Genomic DNA, 13,438 nt, shown 5'->3' with positions numbered 1-13,438 from the left:
AAGGTTCAGTAGGTGAAGCATGGCATCTCTCCTCTTTTCGGAGCAGGTACAAGTTCTTAGCTTTACGTCTTGGGGGTTTTTTGTTTGGTTTTCTGTGAGAAGGTGGTTTAGAAGATCAAAACACATTCTGAAAAACACTGTGCCAGATGATCTTTAATGCCCAGTTTATTTCTGAATGTCCATAATTTAATAAAAAGAAAAGTAAAGAGGAATGGGGCCAGACTGATAGAAGGGAGAAGCGATTGCTGGGAAGGAAAGGACAGCTGAGGAGTGAGTTGAGAGAGGACAATGGTCCTCTACACAGGTAAAGTGTTAGTGACATGGACTTTAAAAAGTAATGTTATTCCCACTGTTACAGGAAATTACAATTATGGGACTGGACAGAGCATCACAATGGCAGTCATATTGTAGTATAAATGTATCAGATCAGTATGTTGTACACTACAAACTTACACAAGGTTATATGTCAATTAGAACTCAATAAAATAAAATAAAATAAAATAAAAGTCATTCATTCTTATCATATCTTGAGGCATAATTGTAACAGATCTAAAGACCTGGAGATTGGTGACTATTTCACTGTCTGTCATTTGTCCCTAGGACTTAACATACTACTGAGACAGGTTAGTTAGCATGTCCCTAGGTAGACAGGGAGGTCCCTGGTGGAATAAACAAAGACAACCATATCCTAAAACTCCAGGTTTTGAAATCACTCCTTCGCTCCAGGACATAATGTAACAAGGCCTTGAGGTTAATCATAAAATTCCTTTTGGCCTGACAAATGGAGCAGATCTGACAGATAAAGAGTGGGTTACTTTGCTAATTCCTTCAGGATGGGCAAGCAGAACAAACTTGGTAGGAGAATTTCATTAGAAGGCGCCAGTTCCCTTCTTCAAACAGCTCCCTTCCCCAAACAGGCAAGGGAAGGTATAAAAGTAAGAGCTTTTGCCTCAATCAAGGGCCACCCCCATTCAAGACCCCCTCCAGCTCGGGAGCTCTGACTCTTTGCTTTCAGTAAACTATCCTCTTTTTAAAACTTTTTGCCTCTCCTGGGTCCGTGTTTCCATTCTTCAGCCTCATGAGACCTGATCCCGGCCCACACCCAGAAACTGCCGGCAGATCCAGCATCATCTACATCATTTGGGGACTCACGGGAAAAATATTCCTACATCAGTACTGGGCACAGAGAAAGAGTAACATTTACATGATTGTTGATGGAGTGTTTAATCTCTGAAGCCATGTTACACCGTAGGAAAAGCTAAGGCTGAAACTGTTTGGAGCATCACTCCAAGCCAATAAAAAGATTATATTTTTCTCACGTTGAAAAAAATTAAGATCTCTCCCTCAATTGCAAAAGCAAGAAAGAGAGGTGGGAGGGGGATCTATTTGTATTTCTTTTTTGCCCATCTCTAAACAAAAATCCCAGCATGTCTATTCTGGAATTCTCATAGGAGATACTCCATTGTCCACGTTTCCTCCTTGTAAAGGCCTCACTGCCCCAGGTTCTGTGTCCCTAATTTGCTTCAAAACAATAGAAGTGTTGTGAAATAAACAGTACAAGCCAAAAAAAACCAAACAAACAAAAAAAGAGTTTCTTTCCTCTTCTCACACAACTTCCTTTTTTACAGAAAAGGAAATGCATGGGCAGCATAGGGGAATTTTTATTTCTAAGTAATACAATAAAATTAGGTAGAGGTGAAAACCTAGATAGGAGGGGGAAAAACAAAAAACAAAAATTTGCTTTAAAAGAGTGGAAACAATGCTGTCTCTGAAACGGACGTCAGGACTGTTTCACAAGGTTGGCAGCAGAGAGGCAGAAGGAAATATAGAGGAGGGATGTATGCAAATGTGTTCATATTTATATTTTCATGATAACCAGTGAAGAGTGTGAATCTTTTTTGGCTGTACTATAAGAATACAATGTTAAGTAATTCAGTGGAAACTTGCTTGCTAATATTTGAAAAGTATAAATCAGATAATGAATTCTCTTAGAATTATACTTTGTGTCCTCTGTTGCTTTATATCTTATTCTTCATCAAACATTAAGGGCATGCAGTGTTTTAATATCTTTATCTACAGGCCTGTTGCCATTTTTGTCTTTATGAAATTTTTGTCATCAAGAAAGGCAGAATTATATATTTTTTCCTCATAAAATTTTTTCCTCCAGATTGAGTTGGTGTAGTGTATTCTTGGTTATCAAAATAAACATATAGCTTTGGAACTTTGAAATACTTGTGATGTGTGAAAAAGCATGACACATAACTGTACTATCTTAATTACATAAAAATGAATGCTTAGTTGTGTAAATGATACAGGATAGTTAACATGTCCCTAGGTAGACAGGGAGGTCCCTGGTGGAATAAAGAAAAGACAGCCATATCCTAAAACTTCAGGTTTTGAAATCACTCCTTCGCTCCAGGACATAATGTAACAAGGCCTTGAGGTTAATCATAAAATTCCTTTTGGCCTGAGAAATGGAGCAGATCTGATAGATAAGAGTGGGTTACTTTGCTAATTCCTTTAGGATGGGCAAGCAGAACAAACCTGGTAGACGAATTTCATTAGAAGGTGCCAGTTCCCTTCTTCAAACAGTTCTCTTCTTCAAACAGCTCCCCTTCCCCAAACAGGCAAGGGAAGGTATAAAAGTAAGAGCTTTTGCCTCAGTCAGGGGGCACCCCCCATTCAGGACCCCCTCCCGCTCAGGAGCTGCAAACTCCTCTCCTGCCTCTAATAAACTATCCTCCTTTTTAAAACTCCTTGCCTCTCCTGGTCCGCGTTTCTATTCTTCAGCTTCACGAGACAGGATCCCGGCCCACACTCAGAAACTGCTGGCAGATTCAATGTCACCTACATCATAAATACACACAGGGGACCTAGATGGACCCATCAAATTGTGAAATACTTGTGATTATGGGTGACTTTGTTCTTTGCTTCTTGTGTTTTTTCAGGTTCCTATTATGTACATGTTCACTTTTTAAAATAAATGTTATTTTAAAAACCTGAAAAAAATTCAGAGTGGTCCCAGAGGTTGCAAGATATAATTTTTGAATATTTTATTTCTTTTTGAAAATGTAGGTTTACTTTAAAATTCTAGAAAATGCATTTTAATAAATCTTTGTGGAACTGTGTACATTGTTGTCAGATACATTTTTCCAAATCATGTATAATGTGTAACGTAAACTCAAATAACTTGTGACCTATTGTCATGCGGGGTGTCAGATGGGGTCTCAGCTTCCGCTCCCCACATAAGAACGCAGGACATTGTGAGGCCAAAAAGGAACACCCAGGGAGCCATAGGTAGGGGTGTCATACCACTATAGTCTCACTGGCGTCTGGGTTGAAGACACAGGAGGCAGAGAGCCACACTATCCGCAACCCGCCATCCATTATAGCTGATTACAGCTGACGGCCATCTACTACCCGAGCCAGCACCTTTCCACGTGAGGCCGAGAGCCTGCAAACTGCTCTCTGGGGCTCTGTCCCCATACCTATACAAAGAGAGAAAATTGCGTTATGCCAAGCCATAGGTAGAATAACACTCTAGCCAGTGATATTTCTTCCATATACGTTCTGGACATTAAAATATTAAAAGTGCCTATTACTATCTTCCCAACCCAGTTGCCTGCCCTATCCTCTATCCCAAACCCCCTAGCAAGTGTATAACCACACTTTATGACAAGCCTCATTCTAGTATTGGGCTTTAGATTTGGGAAAGTAAGCAAAGTAATATATCTCAGTTTCTCATCTTTAAAATGGAAACAACAATACTTGAACCTCTGGGTTTCGTGGTAATTAAGTGAATCACGAGTATGAAAGAACCAAGCAAGGTGCCATGTGCCTGCTGAGGGCTTGATGAGACTTTTTCTCCCCTGTGCACTGCTCACGTCCCCATTCTTATGACATGTTGCAGTTTCTTTGTTTAATTAGACCTTTGGACCACAGAATTAGATTGATTAAAATCCATGGTCCGTGTATATGGTTCAGTTTTAGCTATTTAACTAGTTATTTAATCAGTTCATTTTTTTTCATTTTCTTATGGGGGAATATTGGAGAACAGTGTGTTTTTCCAGGAGGACCCATCAGATCCAAGTCAAGTTGTCTCTCAATCTAGTTGTGGAGGGCGCAGCTCAGCTCCAAGTTCAGTCGCTGTTTTCAATCTTAGTTGTAAGGGTGCAGCCCACCATCCCATGTGGGAATTGAACTGGCAACCATGTTGTTAAGAGCTCGTGCTCTAACCAACTGAGTCATCCGGCTGCCCCCAATCAGTTCATTTTTTAATAATACAATACGCACACACAAACTCTTCACCTAAAACAAAAGGTAGGACCTGACAATAACCTATATCTCACCAGATGACTACTCCCTGTCCAATAAACCCATCTTCTGCCTCCCCACACCCCAGGTAACTTCATCCCATATCCTATGTTCATCATTCCCTTGTCTTCCTTTTCATATAATTTTATTGTATCTATAAGTAGTCCTAAAAAGTATACTTAAATTTTTAAAAGTCATTTTTAATGTTATGAAAGAGTATAACGCTGTTTGTAATCTTTGGGATTTACCTTTATTGCTCAATTGTATATGGCTAAGGTATATCTATACTGTTGAATATTGGGTAATTCATTGGTTTGGTTGCTGTATAATAGTCTACTCTCCTGTTAATTCACGTTTAGAATAGTTCCAAGTTTTTGCTCTTATGACTCCACTGCTATGAGCATTCTTTACAAGCTGTATGTGGGCAAGAATAACACTTGGGTATATCGTAGGGGTAGAATTGCTGGGTCATCTTCAATTTAGAAGGTAGTGCAGAAATATTTCCCAAAGTAGTTACACCAATTATATTCCCACCAGCAACACACAAGGGATCACTTTGCCTTGTAGTTGCCTGTGGCTACATAATTACTCTGTATTCCAGATTATTCTACAAGTCACATGAGGATAACTTGGGGTAACATAGTTGAGTTCAAGAGTATGGGCTCTATGTTTGACTTCTGCTTTCTTCCTTATTAGCCATGTGACCTTGAACAAATACATTCATTCAACAATTATTCACTGAGCATGTGCTATGTGCTGAAGGTAGGTGTTCTTCAGAAATTAAGAAGAATAAGTCGCTGTTCCCAAGGAGCCTACATTCTAGTAGGGAGAGACAAGCAGTAAGTGAGTCCATATAATAAGTTCCATAAATAAGTTCCATATAATAAGTGTTACAAAGAAAGGGAAACAGAGTGATGTCCTAAAGAGTGACTAAGGGTAGGGAGCTCCTTTAGCAAAAGTGGGTAGGGAAGGCTATCTGTGTAGAGGGGACATCAGAGCTTAGATTTGAATGATAAGAAGGAGGCAGCCAAATGAAGATGTGGAGGAAGACAGTTTTAGGCAGAGGGCACAGCTGGGAATACTCAGAGGAACGAAAAGGCCAGTGAAGCTGAACCACAATGAGTGAGGGGAGATTTAAGACAGGTAGTGAGGTGTGCCAGAGCCAGTTCAATAGCTGGTGAGAATTCATTGTTAAATTTTCAGGACTACCTGGAGTCAGTTGTTATATCATTAATAGCTGGAAACCAACCATGGTGGGAGTATTTACATGATAAAAATTGGCAAATTCTTCCTCAGGCCCTCCCCCCTGCACTGAGAGGTATATGTGTTAATTTGGGGTGGGAGGAGGGGATGAGGGGAGGGTCATACATTACTGAACAGATAAAATTTTTTAAATGAGACAGAATTACTTAACCTCTCAGAACCTAATCCTAAAGGATTGCTGTCAGAATTAAATAAGTTAGTTCACATAAAGCAGGGCACATACCATAATGAATGCTCAATAACTAAAGAGTACTGGCCTGCACCTGCTAATTTTCATACTCCTTCCCCATCTTCCCTACCCTCCAACAATGTGTTCATGAGGATCCTTGGAGGAAAAAAAACACAAATGTATGTTGAGTGGTCCCTATTGGTTAGGTCTATCACATATTGTTATTTCATACCATGAGCAATACTGTCAGGTGGATATCTATATGGACAATTTACTGATAAACCTATTGCGGTTCAGAGAGTTTATGTAACCTGCCCAAGGTCATATAGCTAAGTGCTGGAAACGGTATTGAAAACTAAGACATCTGAATTTATCTTCAGGGCACATTACAGTTAACCTTAATTAATTAATATACATTAAATATTTTAATAGGCAACTCATTTCAGTGTATAGTTTATTTGGATATGCTATTAAATGAACCACATGGTTGCTTAAACACATAGGTCAAGAGTGTTTGAGGATATGTGAATAACAGGGCTTGCAGCAAATCTGGTGTTGAAGTTAACTTTTACTAAATTCATCAGATCATCAGGTGACTCACAAGCAAAAGACAAACAAAATTCTTTCTTCCTCCCTCTTTCTTCCCTTCTATTGTAATGGGATATTTAGTATATCTGGACATTGGGCTCAAAGATAGGGGTGGTTTCAAGAAGTGCGAAGTCTAGAGGGAATGACAGGAATGATCAGACAATGACAACACAGGATTGAGAGACATAGAAGTTGGCCTAAGTTGCTACAGGGGCAAAATGGGCAGGGGGCGGGGGGTGGGGGAGAGGCACACAGGATGTTCCCCAGAGAAGGTGACATTTGAGCAGGACATTGGAAGCTATAGAAGTTAATTAGATGAGGAATGAGATAGTAGGGGTGGGATGAGGCTGGGTATAAAGAGTAGGGAAGAAAGGAAGGTTGTTCCAGGCAGAGGAAATACCTTGTGCGGTAGACAGACATGGGAGAGATCAGGTCTCTGAAGACCTGTGTGGCAGAAGCACAGGGTTTGGGGGGAATGGAGGCAGTTAATTAACTGGAGCAGGGTTGGAGAATTTAGGTTATTGCAGAACCAGTCTTCTTTCTAGGTAAGATTCCCCTAGCTGATGTCTGCCCAACTTTGACACACTACTGAGAAATCCATCACTACCCAATGACTGGTTTAGCAATGCCAAATCACTTGGAATCCAAGATTCTATGGACTGAATGTTTATGTCTTTCCAAATTCAGATGTTGAAATCCTAACCCCCGATGTGATGGTGTTAGGAGGTGGGGCCTTTGGGAGGTGATTAGGTCATGAGGGTGCAGCCCTCTTGAATGGGCTTAGTGCTGTTACAAAAGAGGCCCAGGGAGCTTCCTCACCCCTTCTACCAGTTGAGGACCCAGTGAGGAGTCTGCAACCCAGAAGAAGGCCACTCACCTCACTATGCTGGTACCCTGATCTCATACTTCCAGCTTCCAGAATGGTGAAAGGTAAATTTCTGCTGTTTATAAGTCACTTAGTCTGTGGTATTTTGTTAGAGCAGCCCAAATGGACTAAGACACAAGGGCAAATCAGTTATTAATAAATCTCAAAATACATCTTATTCTTCCAGGCTCAACTAAAGTCATGAAATTTCCAAGAAGTCTTCCCAGGACCCCAGCTACTAAGAACTCTCAGAGCACTTTTTAAATCCTAACATCTCATGCATAATTTACAATATGTTGCCTTTTATTTTTCCTTTACTTTTTTATTATCTCTTTTAAGTGCAAATGCTTCTTTAAAAAATTATAGAAGCAATATAGTAAGACATTTTTATCATAGAATTAATGTAAAAAGCTAAAGAAGGAAAAACAATCACTTTAAATAGAAGTGATCAATGGTAACATCTTAGTGCATTTTCTTCCATTGTTTTTAGTGAAATTGATGATCACTGCTCTGTCCTAGTCAAATTAATTCTAAACTACCTGAGAGTGGAGCTTGTGCACTATCACTATATCTTTTTTACCTCCCACATGGACCCCTTAAACGTCTGTCATTGATTAAGACAATACTCAATGGATTATGAACTCCCAGCTAGTTAGGACCATGGCATATGACTGAAGAGTGTGTTAATGAGGATTTTGCTTGAAAATGTATGCCCTGAGTGAGTAATGCTATGCAAAAGACAGAATAGAAGATGACATAGTCAGGCTTGTCATCTTCAGAAATCTAGGACAAGTCTTCACTTGTATGGCTCTCTAGAGTAGAGACCACCAGTGTTGGCCAATATCCCATGAGGAAGCTGGAAACATCTCTGGGGGCAGGTGGTCAGACTACTACCTGAAAAATAAAAACAAAATTAATAAAGCAAGGAACAGATCATCCTCTTCCCCCCTTCCTTCCAAAAGTCCCCTAGGCAAAATAGATACTTGATCTCTGGAGAATTTTTATTGTTATACCGTATTTCCCTGAAAATAAGACCCGGTCTTACATTAATTTTTGCTCCAAAGACGCATTAGGGCTTATTTTCAGATGATGTCTTATTTTTTTCACATACAACAATCTACATTTATTCATTTACTTATGTACAAAAATCTACATTTATTCAAATACAGTCATGCCATCTTCTTATGGAACATCGTCATAACTCTCCAAACCCCGAATTCTGGCTTGAATTTCTTTTTTTCCCCCCTTCTTCCATCTCCGCCCCACACCCACTCCAGTTCAAGCCATTGTTTCTCAGTCTAGTCGTGTAGGACACAGCTCCCTGGCCCATGCTGGTATTATGAGCCTTACGTTCCCCCTCCCGTCAGTAATCCATTCACAGATGATATCTTCCAGCTCAGGAAATAATGGTCGCCAACCTGATCCATACTTGCACTTTTTAGCATTTCCCTCATCCACCTGTTGACTGAGGTCATAGTACTCTGCTCTCCATTTTTGGACCATTTGGAGATCCAACTTCTTCTCTTTGCAGAAAGCAGTAAGATTCTTGCCCCGGGAGTCCTCCACAATTCCTTTCTTGTACTCAATGGAATAGCTCTTTCTTTTTGCACTCATCTTATCTGGGGGTCAAAATATTATTCTCTTTAAATCAACCATTATATAAAGTGTTAATTGAAGACTTATGAGACAGGAGTAGCAACAAAAATGATGGCAGTTAAGAATGATGGTCCAAACAAAAGTGATGAAAAATTGCAGGCACCAAAATGCAGAAAATGTTTCTTCATTTCACATGAGTGCATTTATACGTCCATTACGACACATGACATATTGAATCATGAAGATTCATATTAGACACAACCATGTCTGTTCGTTATCAAGTGTGCAAGTTATTCGTGCATTGTGTTTGTACTCGATTGGTCATTTGTCGATAAGTGTCTAGTTTATCTGTTTATGTAGGCGTTTACCTCTCCTCCAAAGGCGCCCGCCTGAGTATTTACAAATACTCAATTATCATATATGCTATCATTTATTGTAAATATTAATGCCAATATTAATTAATTTCTTATATTTAATTGTATATTATTATTTTATAATTCAATACGTCCGCCATGTGTTGCAATGGATGTACTAAATGCGTCCGCCTGACTGACGATCTTAACTGGGGCTTATTTTGGGGTATGGCTTATATTACGAGCATCCTGAAACATCATGCTAGGACTTATTTTCCAGTTAGGTCTTATTTTTGGAGAAATACTGTAAGTTTCCTGTGGCAGCTGTAACAAATTACCACAAACTGGGTGGCTTAAAATAACAGAAATGTATTATCTCACAGTTCTAGAGCCCAGAAGCCCTAAATCAGTGTCACTGGGCGGTAATGAAGGCAACAGCAGGGCTGTGCTCCCTCAGTAAGTTCCAGACTCTTCTAGCTCCTTCTTGGTGTCTGATGGTGTGTTTTTTTTTTTTTCTTCAAATTTGGGGAACAGTGTATTTCTCCAGGGACCATCAGCTCCAAGTCATTGTCCTTCAGTCTAGTTAGGGAGGGCGCAGCTCACTGGCCCATGTGGAAATCAAACCAGCAACCCTGTTGTTCAGAGCTCACACTCTAACCAAGTGAGCCATCCGGCTGCCCCATCTGCTGGCATTCTTTGACTTGCCACCATATCACTCTAATTCTTAAGATAATATCTTCAATCTCTGGTCTATTTTAGCATCACCTTCTCCTCTGTGTGTATCTGTCTGAAATTTCCCTTTCTTTCTTTCTTTCTTTCTTTCTTTCTTTCTTTCTTTCTTTCTTTCTTTCTTTCTTTCTTTCCTTCTTTCCTTCTTTCCTTCTTTCCTTCTTTCCTTCTTTTTTTTTTGCCTCTCCCTTGTGATTGCATTTAGGACCCACCCAGAAAATCCAGGATAATCTCTCCATCTCAAAATTGTTAATTTTATTACATCTGCAAAAGCCCTGTTTTCCTTATAAGGAAACATTTACAGTTTCCAGAGATTAGGACCTGATATCCTTGGTGGCCATTATTTACTCAACTAATTAGTATTCCTCAGAGCAGTTAATTTTGAAGCTGGATGGACTTCACGGTTCACGTTCACGAGAAGCTTTTTCAACCTCATGATTTGGGTTAAGGGGAGGAGACAGATTATGGGGAGGGACAAGAAATGAGTAAGTATATCCTAAAATGAGTAAGTACTTTCCTAATCCTTTAGGAAAAGGCCACTCTCCTCAATTTATGCTGTTCCCTCTGTCTGGAGCTCTGCCTTCTCCTGACCTCCTCTAAGGAATTTGCCTGACCTCGCCTGACTTCCTTGCCCGTCCTGCATGGATGAAATCTATAACCCCCTTGTGCTCTGTGAATCCCTTTATCGTAGCACTAAACACAGTGAAAGACATTTCATGTACTTAACGCTTAACCTCCAGAGGAGAATGTGAGCTCCATTAAGGCTCCATGTGCCTTACTGATCGCTGTGCCCTCCGTCGGTGCTTAATAAATGTCTGCTGAACTGATTTGAATTGCATTCCAGCTGAGATGAGAGGTGCACTGAAAGCACATGTGCACTTGCATGTCCTCACTTCCCTGATTTTGAAACCAAGGCTAAAAGACTCTCCCACCCCACTGGCTGAACTGGCTCAGAGCCACATCCTTCCCCTCCCTCAGTTTCCTGGGTGATGACACAGCCTTCATCTACAGTTTGTAACTCTGATGCAGAGAATACTGTGAATAACCCCAAGTCAGTCCCCTAAAGCAGTCTGTGTTTAAGGTTGTCTAAAGGGTTCACACCAGGACTGGAACACCTGTGACTGAAAGCCGGTGGAAATCATAGAAGGAAAATGGCCCACCTTGAATAGGCTCACCTGAACCAGGAAGAGAAGTGATAAAAAAGAAGCAAATCTCCAGTGTTCAGTGAGAGGGGTGGTTTGGGAAATACATGTCTCTAAGTGAAAAGTGACTGTTCTTTCAGGCCCTGAGTTTTACATGAATCATTTCCCTCCCACCAGGCTAAGTATGGGTGTTCCTTGGGCTGAGTGTCCAGTGTGAGTTTGGAGGGAGCCTACAGGGAGCCTCAAATTTTCCTCATAGCCTGTTCTCTGCTCATTAGTTAGAAACTCCTATAAAGAGAAGCTAAGAGAGTACAAATGCAAGTCAAGAATCAGCCTCTTAGTTACAGACTTTAATTAAAGAAACAGGGACTGAGATTTCTCTTGAAATTCAATTATATATGCCCTGCTGCCCACCTAAAATGTTACACTCTTATTCTATTTAATAATAGTGCTTACATAGCTCTTACAATTTTAAAGCAGTGGCAGGAATAATACTTTGTTTAATTATTATCTCTCTAAGAAAACAAAACAATATGAAGAAGTTACATTAAACATATTTTTATTATGGACAAAAAAAGACTTAGAAAAATTATGTGATATACCCATGGTATTACAGTGATGCAGGAAAGTAAACCAGTGTTTAAACCCAGGCTTTTCAGAAATGAAAGCTATTCTAGTAATGTTCTTCTCTCTTCTTGGGCTAGGTCCCCAAATGTCTTACGACTTGGTACTCTTATGAGGGAATGGCAAGTGCATTAAAGCTAGAGTGCTATTAATCCACATAACGGCTCAGTAATCCCAGGACTGGACACACGAGGCTTAGAAATGTATTGATTTAAAATTGCGTTTTGAAATTGCACTTGAGAGCACTCCTAGCACATAGATTTTAATTTCTAAGATCGCTTTCTCCTGTAAAGGTCAGAGCTCCACGGAGGGATGTGGATTCCAGGTCAGAGGCAGGGAAAGCGCAAGGATGGCCTAGAATATTTTGTGCCACAAAGTAGGGAATTGCCCCAAGATTCCTGAGCTTACATGAAAAGGATATAGGAATCAGCTTGAAAGAACTCCCACAGCCAAATCAATTTGAACATATCCCTCTCCCTCCTCCAAATGATGAAAGTATCACCCCACTGATTATTTATTAATTATAAAGGAAAACATGCCATTACAGTGGAGAGATCTGGTGGTCTCCACCTTAGCCACGTGCTCGAACTTGGCATTGCCAATTGTGGGGTGGCCTGACTTGGGATTCCTAAGATGAGATGCAATGGAAAGTACACATTACAGCCTATGTGATGCTCTTGTCAGAAATGTCACCTAAATCTAATCCCAAGGAAACACTCATTCATCCAGAATGTGGGACGTTCTGCAAGCCTAGTAGTCTAGGCTTATTAAAGAACCCAGTACCATAAACATCAAAATGAGATGGTGGCATATTTATAATGCATAGACCTTGATTGGATCCTGAATTTTTAAAAATCCACTATAAAGGACATTTGTAAGCCAGTTTGGGAAATTTATCTACAGACTTGTGGGGAAGAGGAAAAATTACATTTTCCCTTCTCTGGTTCTTTTGGCTGGCTAAATAATCAAATTAACAAGAGACAGATTGACAAGAGAAAATCAAATTTAATTTTGTGTTCACCGGAACCCCACATACATGAAAGTCAGAGATTCCACATACATGAGAGGTTCAGAGAAAGAAGGGTAAAATGCGTATATAAGCTAGGAATGAGGTAATGCACCTTGGGGCTTCAGAAGGTCATTGCAGGGAGATCACATGTTCAGGAATTAGTAGTTTGCCCTGCCAAATAGGTAGGTCAAAAAAGTTATCTCTGATAATCTCTTATTATGGGCAAGGCTCCTCATTCAAGTTCCTCTAGATAGTTAAGGTGAGAGGGAGACAGAAGTTTGCGTTTAGCTCAAAATAACCCACATACCACTGAAGAACACCTTGGGATGGCTAATTCTGAATCTCAACTAACTCAGTATTAGATGTTGTTATTGTATTAGTGTTGACTTAGGTGTAATAATAATGGTGTTGTGACTAGGTAAGAGAATGTTCTTGTCCTTGAGAAATGCAAACTTAAAATTTTAGTGGTGAAAGGTCATGATATTGAAACCAGAGGGCGATCTAAGTCTGGGGCTCATGCTGCCTACGCTGCTCAGCCAATAGACCCACACAGGAGTTGTGCTATTTAGAATAAGCATTTAGTGGTCTGAGAAGGCAGCAGGTTAACACCTCCAAAAACTGCCTTAACATTCTCGTACTGGCTGGGGTATTTAAGGAAAAATCTGGGCGTTCCTCCAGAGGCTACTACCAGTATATGGTTTTTCGGGGGTCTGACTGGAGTCTTCCCTCTGGCAACGTGATTCTCCAGTGGCATCAGCAACCCAGGAACAATGATGGGATTGGCCT

Source organism: Rhinolophus sinicus, linkage group LG16, assembly GCF_036562045.2.
Source record: "Rhinolophus sinicus isolate RSC01 linkage group LG16, ASM3656204v1, whole genome shotgun sequence".
Classification (NCBI taxonomy): domain Eukaryota; kingdom Metazoa; phylum Chordata; class Mammalia; order Chiroptera; family Rhinolophidae; genus Rhinolophus; species Rhinolophus sinicus.
The sequence above is the reverse complement of the archived record's forward strand: the minus strand, read 5'-3'. Positions refer to the sequence as shown.